Here is an 11,062-nt window from a genome sequence, read left to right on the forward strand (position 1 = left end):
ATAATCACTGAAGGCTTTTCTGAAGAAGAGTAATAGGGTGACAGTGGTGTTTTCAGGAAGATAGATGACTTCCTTATTCAGCTGTGAATGGAAAAAGAACATCATTTTGAAAACAAGCCTTCTGTAGTTTGGGGGGAAAGAGCTGCTGTCTACCAGCTGTAGGATTCCTGGAAATCAATACAATCAACAGAAGAGCCAGTGACCAGCATCTCATGCCTAACATGAATTCTATCATAATCTGCTGTTTTATTTTTGTTTCTCCACCTTCACCCTGTTTTGTTGTGTGTTTTTTTTTCCCCAGAACTGACCTGAAATAGATTTTGGAGCTTTTGCCCAACAACATAGCCTAATGAATAGAAGGAACTACAGTAAGATTCCAACAATGAATTTATTAACACGAGCTCCTTTTGTACAGCAGCACACATGGATTGGAATAGGGAGAAGACACTGATCTGCAGTCTACACATGACCCTAGATTTGCATAGCACTTTCAGATATTTTCTTTTACACACTAAATATGACCTCTGGGAAGAGATGAGCTGGGCCCACGTCATACACAGCAAATCTGAAATTGGAAAACGTGACTTGTCTATGGTCATTCATTCTCTAAGAGAATATGATTTAAGATTCTTCCCCTGAGCAGCTCTTGCCATTCTGCCTGGCCATAAATAAAGAACGTGTTTGGTATTCATTAGCTTGCAAAGAACTAAAACATGGGGGCAGGCTACATGAGCAATAATTAATATACACTTGACAACTGTCACTCTGATAGTGTAATTAATAACTTACATGTTCTTTATTTTGCTGAATAGTGATTCAACATAAATAGCAGTTTATGGAAAGGACTCTACTCCACATTATTTGTATAGAGGTGGGACATTTGCAGGGGAGGGAGGGCAAGCTTGCTGGGAGTCAGAGGAGGGAGTTTGGTGGGGCCAGAAGTTGCTCTGTAGTAGCTTTGCAGATTGCTGAATCTGACACTCTGAGTCAGGAGAACAGGGACAAGGGGAGCACCTTCATTATCAAATCCTCATTCAGGTACCCTTCCATGAATGCCCTTATTATGGGCAAAGCACACCGGGGGTCAGAGAACTCACCTTTACCAACGTCAGCACTGGCTGCGCTGCCTTTTATCCTCTCTTCAATTTCATCCCTTATGCGAATATTGAGCCGTAAAATATTCCAGGTTCCCAGATATGTTGACCACATTGAGCTCACTCATAGTCCCTCTGAGAGTTTGCCAGCCCCATAGCATCCTGCACAGCTCTCAGAATACCGCCCCCACCCCCCGCTTGCCCCCGCAACCCTCACATGGAAAGCAGGGAAGGGTCCCAAGGTAAATGAGCAACAAGCAAACCCCTTCTTCCTTCTTCTCAGTTGTTTCTCTACATCTACTGTATGCTGGGCCATGTACATATATTGTCTCTAATCCTCACAAACACCCTAGGGTGTGATCATCCCGGCTCGTCTTCATGGGCAAAAGTTCAGACAATAACCCAAGCCCTCTCAGCTTCAGGATTTGAATTCGGGGCTTGCTTACAACAAAAGCCCATCTTTGTATTTATTTATTTTAACCCACTCTTTCCCAAGCAGGCAAGTTTAACCTTCCAAGTGAAAGGAAGTCAGATGCTGAATTCTCTAAAAGCAGGAGGGTTTTTCAGATTGGGAAAAAGACAAAGGAAGTAGCAAGTCCATGTCAAAGGCAAAAACCTCCCATCTTTGTTTCCCTTTAGCTTGTAACTTCTCTATAAAACTAACCACACTGGGCACACACACTACTAAGCAGATAAGGTTTTCAAGAAGAGGCCAAAAGCAGCAAAATCAGGGTTGAAAATATGAACAAATTAAAAAAGATAAATGCCTTGTTTAGAGATTGCATCACTGATCTTTTAAACTTAGTTCTACAAGTTTTCAAATTCATAAGTTGTATTTTTATTCTTAAACTAGAGGCCTGGTGCACGAAATTCGTACACTGGTGGTGGTGGGAGGGGGGGTGGTTCCTCAGCCTGGCCTGTGCCCTCTTGCAATCCGGGAGCCCTCAGGGGATGTAACACTGACGGCTGAGGCCAGTCCCCATGGGGAGCAGTCGGACATCCTTAGTGCTGCCACAGAGGTGGGAGAGAGAGGCTCACCAGCTGTGAGCCTGGCTTCTGTCTGAGTGGCGCTCTCCCTGTGGGAGTGCACTGACCACCAGGGGGCAGCTCCTGCATTGAGCGTCTGCCCCCTGGTGGTCAGTGCACATCATAGTGACCAGTCGTTCTGCCGTTCGGTCAATTTGCATATTAGCCTTTTATTATATAGGAGGATTTAGTTCATCCTGTGGCATCTCTTTATCCCCAATTTCCTAGCTGTCTCTTTTTATTTTTCCCTTGAAAACATTAATTCTAGAGACTGACTTTCTGAGTTCAGATTCTACCTTCACTTCCCACCATTTAAAAGACCCGATAAGTTATTTCCAAACTCCAGTTGTTTCTTTACCCACAAAATTGGAATGTTACTAATACTTGCCTAATATAGGGTTGTAGTGAGGATTAAATGAGATAAATGTCCAGCATTTAGGAAAGAGCCTGTCACATCCTAGGCACTCAATAAGGACAAGCTGTCATTTGTATCATTTGTATGTATCTTGCCTGCCTTAAAATACTGAGATCAACTGAGACCATCACGTAAAAGCATTTTGAAAGAATTACAATGATACAAATGTAAAGGATCACTACTATCTTCCTTTTGCAAAATGAGTTAGTGCATTAGAAGCTTTTAAAGCTGTGTTGCTTTGAACTCTGGCAAACCCATTCACAAGTTCACAATTTACGTCCTCTGAGAAAGAGGAAGAGAGGGAGACCTGTCATTTAAGAGTGGAAAGGTAACTTCAGATGAGATACCAGAGCTCATGGGAAGGAGGGAAAGGAAAGGGGATTCTCTGTTTCCCGCCATGAGGTACTTTCCAAGACTATGCTGCTGTGCAGAGTGGGGACTACCATCTGACATTAAAGTGGAAGAAAAACATACCGAAAAAGAAGAGTATCTTTACAACTAAATGCCATGTGTTCCCAAATATATACATATCTCTGTACATTTATTTTTTCATTGTCTTCCCTGTCAACAATCATATTGGGCAAGATGTTTTACAGTTTCTAGAACATACTATCCATACAGCATAGGGATAGAGGCGCAAAGATTTCTCTCTCTCTAACTAAGAACTGTTTTCAGAATACTAGATGGCATTTCCCTCCTTTCCACATGAAGGGTCATGCTTAAAAGGGGATGGTAGCTGGGGGTGGGGTTGGGGGAGGGGGGAGAACATGGTCTTTCCTGGCAAGGGCAGTGGCCTAGTGCTGACGCTGACAGAAGGTCTTGATTCCTGAGTATTTTTCAGATACCCAGGCACCTCTGCTCCAGGAAGCATGTTAACATAAAGTACACAGGTCTAATCCTATCAGAGTTTATCTCTGAGCAAGCTATCTCTCCAAGTATATTTGCCATCGGTACTTATTACATTTCCTTAGATAACAGTGCAAATATGAGAGGAATAAAGGGGAAGAGGGACTGGCAATGAGTACAGACAAGAAGTAAGGGATCCAGAGAGTTAGGAGAGAGTTGGAGCGGGGGAGGAATTATGTCTACATATTACATCTTTAACAAAGGTCTGGCCTGTGCTACTCAACAGTGCTAGTCTTGGGGTGGCACTAAGCATGTGGCTACGCTGGGGATTAAACTGACATACACTGAGCACTTACATGCTGTTAGACATAGTATTGGATGCTTTATGAAACAGTATCTCATTTAACTTTTGCAAAAATCCCATGAGATAAGTTTTATTTTTATCTCAATTTCATAGGTGAGGAAAATCCTCAGGGAGATTAAGTAACTGGTTTAAGGTCATGCGGCTAGAAAGCAGCAAGCTAGATTTAAATTTATACCTCTAAAATTCCAAGGCCTAGACTGTTTCCAGTGTATCAGATGCCTTCTGGATAAGTTTTTCTAATGGTGGAGGTTTAAACTTTAAGGGATATTACCATATTTAAGGCACAACACAATTTTATTTTAACCATTTTGCATAGAAACCTCTTTTTACTTTTTTGTAATATAAAATAATGAGAAATTTCAAACAATTAAGAAGGGTATAATGTAAAAAGCTCCTCCTTGCTCACCATGCAGTCCACTCTCCAGAGGTACCACTGTTGATAATTTGGTGTGTATCCCTCCACATCTTTTCCTATGCTGCTCTTTAAAAAAATTAATCATATTATGTATATTAACTTACAACTTTGTTTTTCTTCAAACTAATGATAAGTATCATTATATTCTATAGATTTAATTATTTTGTAGATCTAATTGTCTTAGTGACTACCTGAAAATTCGCTACATGGATGAACCATATTTAGTTACCCATTTTCCTAATGGGCATTTGGGTTGCTTCTGATTTACCACTATTACAAACAATGCTGACATGAATTGTTAAAATGAGTGTCTTTATATAAAATATCTCTTTACATGCATGCCTTCCAGTAGGATATATTTCTTAAAGTGAGATTGCTGGGTCAAAGGAAAGAAGGCTTTTATATTTAAACTAGAGGCCCAGTGCACGAAATTCATGCACGGGTAGGGCCCCTAGGCCTGGCAGGTGATCAGAGGCTCCCACTGGCACCCACCTTGGCTGGCCTGGGGCCTGTGGGCTGGGGGCAGCTCCTGCATTGAGCTTCTGCCCCCTGGTAGTCAGTGCGCATCATAGCAATCGGTTGTTCTGCCAGTCATTCCACTGGTTGGTCAATTTGCATATTAGGCTTTTATTATGTAGGATAGAAACTTCAGGGAAGAAGTTCATATTCCCATCAACAGTGTAACAGTCCCATGTTTCACCACAATCTTTCCAACAGAGGAACATAATCAATCTTTTAAAATTTTTGATAAACTACCAGGTGAAAAAATAGCCACTCAGGTGGTTTGAACTTGGTATTCCTTTAGGGGCAGAAGACAAAACCTGGTTAAGAGGCAGATGCTCGGAGTTTCCCAAAGTATGTCAATCAGAGCAGTGACTCATCCATGTCCCCACATGCTAATCTCAGAGCATATGCAAATTTGGGTCTCAGGATGACAAATTTTTATATGCCCTGGGCTTTCAGAGGTCACTCATTCACATAATTTATTGGAGACCTACTATGAGCCAGGCATCATTCCAGATGAGGGGGGTACAGTTGCAAATAAGGGAGACAATGCTTCTGCACTATTAGAAGCTATACTCCTGATGGGAGAGTCAACAATAAACAAGTAAACACCTAAACAAGATACTTCATGGTTAAGTTTTATAGGGTTGTTCAGAAACTGATACCAGTAGAGCTTTGAATGTCAAATCCTACTACTGTACAAAAAGGTACAAGACAGGCACACGGATCCAAATACTCCTGCTAGGTCTTCTTGGTTGTTTCAAAGTCTAAATCAAGCCCCAAATGTAAATCATCATCTTTCCATACAAATCCGGGCCCCTTCAATGTTTCCCATCTTAGTGATGGGCAACACTGAAAACTAGGAATCGTCCTTGACATCTTTCTCCCCCACTCTCCCTATATAATCTATTATCGAATTGGATGTATATATCTCCAAAGTATTTCTGGAATCTCTCTGTCCATCCTCACTCCCACCCTAGTAAGAGCTACCATCACTTCTGGCCAGGATACTGCCTCAGCTTTACTGGTATCTGCTCATACTCTGGTTCTCAGCCATGTGGATTCCACACTGCTGTCACTCTTCCAACTCCTTCTCTTTAAAAAATCTCCAAAAGCTGTCCACTGTTCTTAGGATAAACACAAATCTTCCTACCATGCCCCATTTCCACAATACACCCTGTGACTTCCTCCACTCATGTTAACATTCTTCTCTCCCCTCACTCACTGAGCTCCTATCTAGCAGTCTTGCACATGCTATTCCTTTAGTTTGAAATGATGATTCCTCAGTTTTCCATTCAAGTATCACTTCTTCAGGGAGGGCCTCCTGAATGAGCAAAATCCATCTATTATATGTTGTTGTGGTACCTTATAGATCTTTCTCATAGATCCTGTCATAGTTGTATTTCTATATTTGCTCATGTTTCCTTTAGACTTTAAGCACCATGGGGCCAGGGCCATGTCTGTTTTTGTTTGCCAGCATGCCTACTGGTTAATGACCCAGCATCTCATTCCACTGCAATGTTATGCATTAAACATTTGCTGAGTAAAAGAACCAATAAATTCATATAAGACAGGCCAAAGTGCTTGGAACAAATTTTAAGTGCTCTAAAAGTACAGAAAATAAATGGTTAACCATTTGTACGCCATAAGCGTCTATAGACGAAAGCGGTGGACCTTTTTTAATTACATTCAAAATATCGTGGCAGTTAACTAGTTAAAGTTAACCATTTGTAGTATGGCCAAATAAAAAGCACAGAAGAAGGGAAGAGGGGGTGCAAGAGCATGCCATATCAGTGGGACAGGGCTGGCCAAGTTAGTGAGGCAAGAATGAGTAGGCCTTGAATTCCACATAAAGAACTTTAACCCACTCTTACAAGCTATGGGGATCTAGTGGAGGTTCTTGAAAGATTAAAGTGAAGGTTGGAAAGATTAACCCAAGTAAGTTTGGGTAGACAGAGAGGTAGTAGCTTTAGAGGCAAGTAACTTTAAGACGTTTAATGTTCGAGGTTTGTCACTTGGAATAGAAAAAGGGTAGATCCTGGGATTAAGCAACAGAACTTGGCGATTAACTGGATTTGGGAAGTTAAAAAAATGTCAAAAGTGCTTTCCTCTGACCTTATCTTGCCCTAAGATTTACACATCAGAAGATACAGAAATAAGGACTAGAGAAAGATGACATGATCAGAGCCTTCCCAATTCTTAAAACTCACAATTTTATTTCTCCCCCAAGGATGTCAAATAAGGAAGTAAAGTATTAGGCTAAAAACCCCCCAGACAGACGGTGCATCAATTACCTGGCATCTCATTCTAAAATGTCCAATAAGTAGCACTTAATTAGACATCCAGGAGGCAATCTGTTTCTATACCTGCATTCTAGGATTTAATTAAACAAAATAAGCCTACACACCATGGCATGAAACAGATGAAAGGGCCATGGACTAAGAGTGAGGGTGCCAGAGTTCTGATCTCAGTTCTCAAGTTAACTCCATTGTGTCAACCTGAGGTGGGTGTCTTCCCTGAACACAGGTTTCCCCATCTGTAAAACTGGCCGGGAGGGGAAGGCAGGGACTGGGAGTGACTTCTACTTATGTTCAGCAAACTCCTGGGACTCTGGGGAGGTATTTCAGGGGGCCCAAGGGGCGGGGGGGCAAGGGAGCTGCTGAGGAGGCAGCCTCCCATCCACCACCCACAGGCTCCTCACCCTGAGAAGCTCCACTTGACTATCTATTACACCAGGGATCAAGATGTCATTAAGTCTTCGGTAGGATCCTAACCTTCATTCACACCGCTGAGTAAAAATTCTGAGTTCTAGATGCTAAGAATCTTGTCCCTTAAGACTCAGCGGTCTGATTTCCCAAAGAATAATATTACACGCTGATAGCTGTGTGGATCTATAAGTTAACACCATCCTAAGATCTTAAAATGTTTTCACAAAAGCACAAATGACACACCTTTTTTAGAAGTTGGGGGTAGAACTGAACTTTCATTCCAGGAATAAACTTTGAGGTTGGGTGAACATAACAGAGCTTGTCAGCCAGTAACACAAAGGGCTGCAGGTACTTACTTTAGCTTCATCTTAATGTTGTGTTTTAAGAAGCAAGAATTACTCATGTGATAAAAATTTATTTCTTTGTAAAGAAAAAAAAAAAGGTGTAAAAACTGATCTCACCATAACTCAGAGCACAGGGCCTAGGTTAAGTTCCCATGCCTCCTTGACCTCAGAGGCTTTGTCAGTGCCCCAAATCTGACATCATTTCACTAGTGGCCCACACTCTGCAACGGCAGAAGCTTGGATGCTAATCAGAGGATCAGGTTGACTCCTCTTTAGAAACAGAAGTGAACAAGGTGATGGACAAAATGAACACACTCCAGTAGAGGGGTTTCCAAAGTTCATATTCCCAGTTGCAGTGGACCTTGAGGAAATCATCTGATGGGATTTTTCTATTTAATACTGTTAATTTAGGGAATATTTCCTATGAATTTAAATGTTATTAACATAATATTTGATGTCAATTTGTTATTCTTATATCCAACATAGTAACAGGATTTTTGTTTCTATTTTAGAAATCTTACATACATGTTTACATGTCATAATGTAAGTGGTATTTCTTACTGGGAGCTGTGAAAAAAAAAACACAACGTTTGAAAAACACTGCTTTGGTAGATGACACTGGGAGTGAGAGAGGAAGCGGATCTTCACCAGTTTGATCTGAGGGACATTTTAGTAAGTTTGGTTTAAAAATAAAGAAGTGAGGGCAGTGGGGAGGGACCCAGTATTTCCTGAGTGATGACCATGTTGTAGACACTGTGCTTGATCTTCATCCACCCAACAAGAACTGGTCTTTTGGTGGAAGGGAAGGGAGTGGGGAGGAAAAAGTTTTGTCAAGAATTTCGCCTGTTTTCTAGATGAAGGGAGATTCCTTCAAAGTTACAACTAGCAAAAGGCAGATTCCGAAATCCAACCTGATAGTCATTTAACTATTAATTGCAGTTTCATAGCTGTAGGTGGAGGAGGAGTAGAGGAACCTAAGTTGTTTCTTTAAAGTTAGCTTTATAAACTCTTATGTGGTTCTAAATCATGACTGCCTGTCATCATGGCTGACATTTATGAAGTCCTCACTCTGTTCCAGGCACTGTGTATTAAGTGCTTTAAAAACCTACATTTCATTTAATTCTCACAAAAGCCTTGTGAGCTATGTGCTATGATCATCCCAGTTTACTGGAGGCTTTTAGCAGTTTAGTAAGTTAACCAACATCATGGATGCAAAATCCAAATGCACATTAAATAGTTGAATGTATCTTTATTGACCTTTCCTGCACATATTCAGGGAAAATGCCTGCTAAAAGAGCTATTTCCCCCTTAAAGTGTTGGAATCAAAACAGTTGAAATCTCAATTTCTCACCTCTGAAATAAAAGTGAGATTAGATGTTCGCTTAGGACTTTTCACATTCAGCATTCTCTGGTTCTAAAATGTGTTATGCAGGTAGCCTTCCATTTAAAGAACGTCAGGCAAACACAGCAGTCTTTTTTCCTTCAGCATCCTGACTACATACACTGCAAGGCTGGCTCACAAACACCGGGAGCAACATTTTCTGAAGTCCCTGTCCATTTAGCAATGTGCTTACTGGAAGAATATACCCTTTGGTCATCATCACAATATTAGAAAAATGTTCATTGTTTAATATTCTTCATAAAAACTAAATAGTTTGTAAAACAATATGCTGGTGACTTAAGGAGTGGGGTTTATACCCTAGTGGGATTTTTATCTGTAAGGCTTCTTTTCTTATCCTATTGACCTGGATGACTGCTGGCTACACAATCTGGCCCCTTTCAGCTCAGGAGCACTCTGGGGATGGAGTGCCCAGGGATAGAGGAAGGGGCAGACCTCTTTTTTCCTAAAAAGGCAGCTCAAGCAGCTTCATAAATCCTTACCTGCTGTGGACTTTGAGCTATATACGTCAGGCATAGAAGGGAAAACTGCAAAATTGTGAGATTGTTATGAATTTGTTTTCATAGTCAAACTGATGACTGCCCTGGTGGAATTTCAGGTACGTTGATCTAGGTGAGGTTTGGTCCATTTTCTTGTGTATTGTGGGTGCCCAACATCTAGTTTTGTCAGTTTCACATCATTTGTAGATCCTATATCCTGCAAAAAATGTGGTAAGCTAGAGGACCTTAGGGATACCAATTTTCTAGTTTTTCTACCCTTTTGCAATCCTCCTTCCCTCAGCATAAGCTTAAATTATTGTGGAATCTTGCCTGAATGTGTTACATCTGAGTGATTTTCATGTCCTATTAAGCTTATAAAAACAGAATTCTGCCTGTACCTTCATATTACATCTTTTCCCTCAAAAAATACAAGACTCACATTGGTCTGTGGGCAAACTGAGCTGACCACCCATTGACCATTAAGCTTGTAAAAACGGAATTCTGCCTGTACATTACATCTTTTCCCTCAAAAAATACAAGACTCAAATTGGTCTGTGGGCAAACTGAGCTGACCACCCATTGACAAAGGGGTAAGAGGGCAGTTATTCTTAAAAGAGAGGGAGAAAAAAGATAAAATAAAACGGGGCAGATTTCAACGGGAAAGGATATGCTCTGGTTTGCAAGATCACACCTACATCCCCACTGAAAAGGGCTGAAAGAGCCCACACCTTCAGCCAGCCTTTCCTACCTGGTTTCACTCACGCAGATACACACTTCTGTCATATTCCCAAGAGATAAAAACCAGACACAAAGCCGGGCTTTCCAAAGCAGGCAAGGGATTGGCCTAGAGGTTGAAGATGAGTAGAGGTGAGTGTTGGACCCCTGAAGGGGAGATACTGAGCAAGGGGGAAGTCAGAGAAGCGGGTGAATAGAAAAAAAGTAGAAAAGTGACCCTGAAAAGATTAGCGAAGAGCTGAATGTTGTAGTCCTGGTAAAACGTATTCTGAATCAATCACACCGAACATCGGTACATACCTGAGGACACATTATAATCCCCCAGGAGTGAAATAAACGCATTTCTGGGCCAATATGGTTGTCACCATACCTAAAACCTAAAAGCAAGTATCAGATGAGAGGGAAAAGTCATTAGGAATCGTAGAAGTGGTGTTACGACATCTACCAATTCCGTTTCAGAGGTGAAGAAGTGCCTAATGCCGGGAGGAGGGGCAGCCTAGAGGTTCCCTTCTCAGTTGCACCTGTTTCTGAAGGGCCTGGGCTCATCAAAGAGGAAAACAACAGGTTCCCACAGGTAAAAGGATCCAGTCCCGCACCTCCTGGCGCCCAGGGGCTGCCAAGAGCCGCCAGAGCGCGGCTAGTTGCACCTTCTGAAGGGCCTGGGCTCATCAAAGAGGAAAACAACAGGTTCCCACAGGTAAAAGGATCCAGTCCCGCACCTCCTGGCGCCGCC

The sequence above is a fragment of the Myotis brandtii genome, unplaced genomic scaffold, assembly GCF_000412655.1.
Source record: "Myotis brandtii unplaced genomic scaffold, ASM41265v1 scaffold46, whole genome shotgun sequence".
Classification (NCBI taxonomy): Eukaryota; Metazoa; Chordata; class Mammalia; order Chiroptera; family Vespertilionidae; genus Myotis; species Myotis brandtii.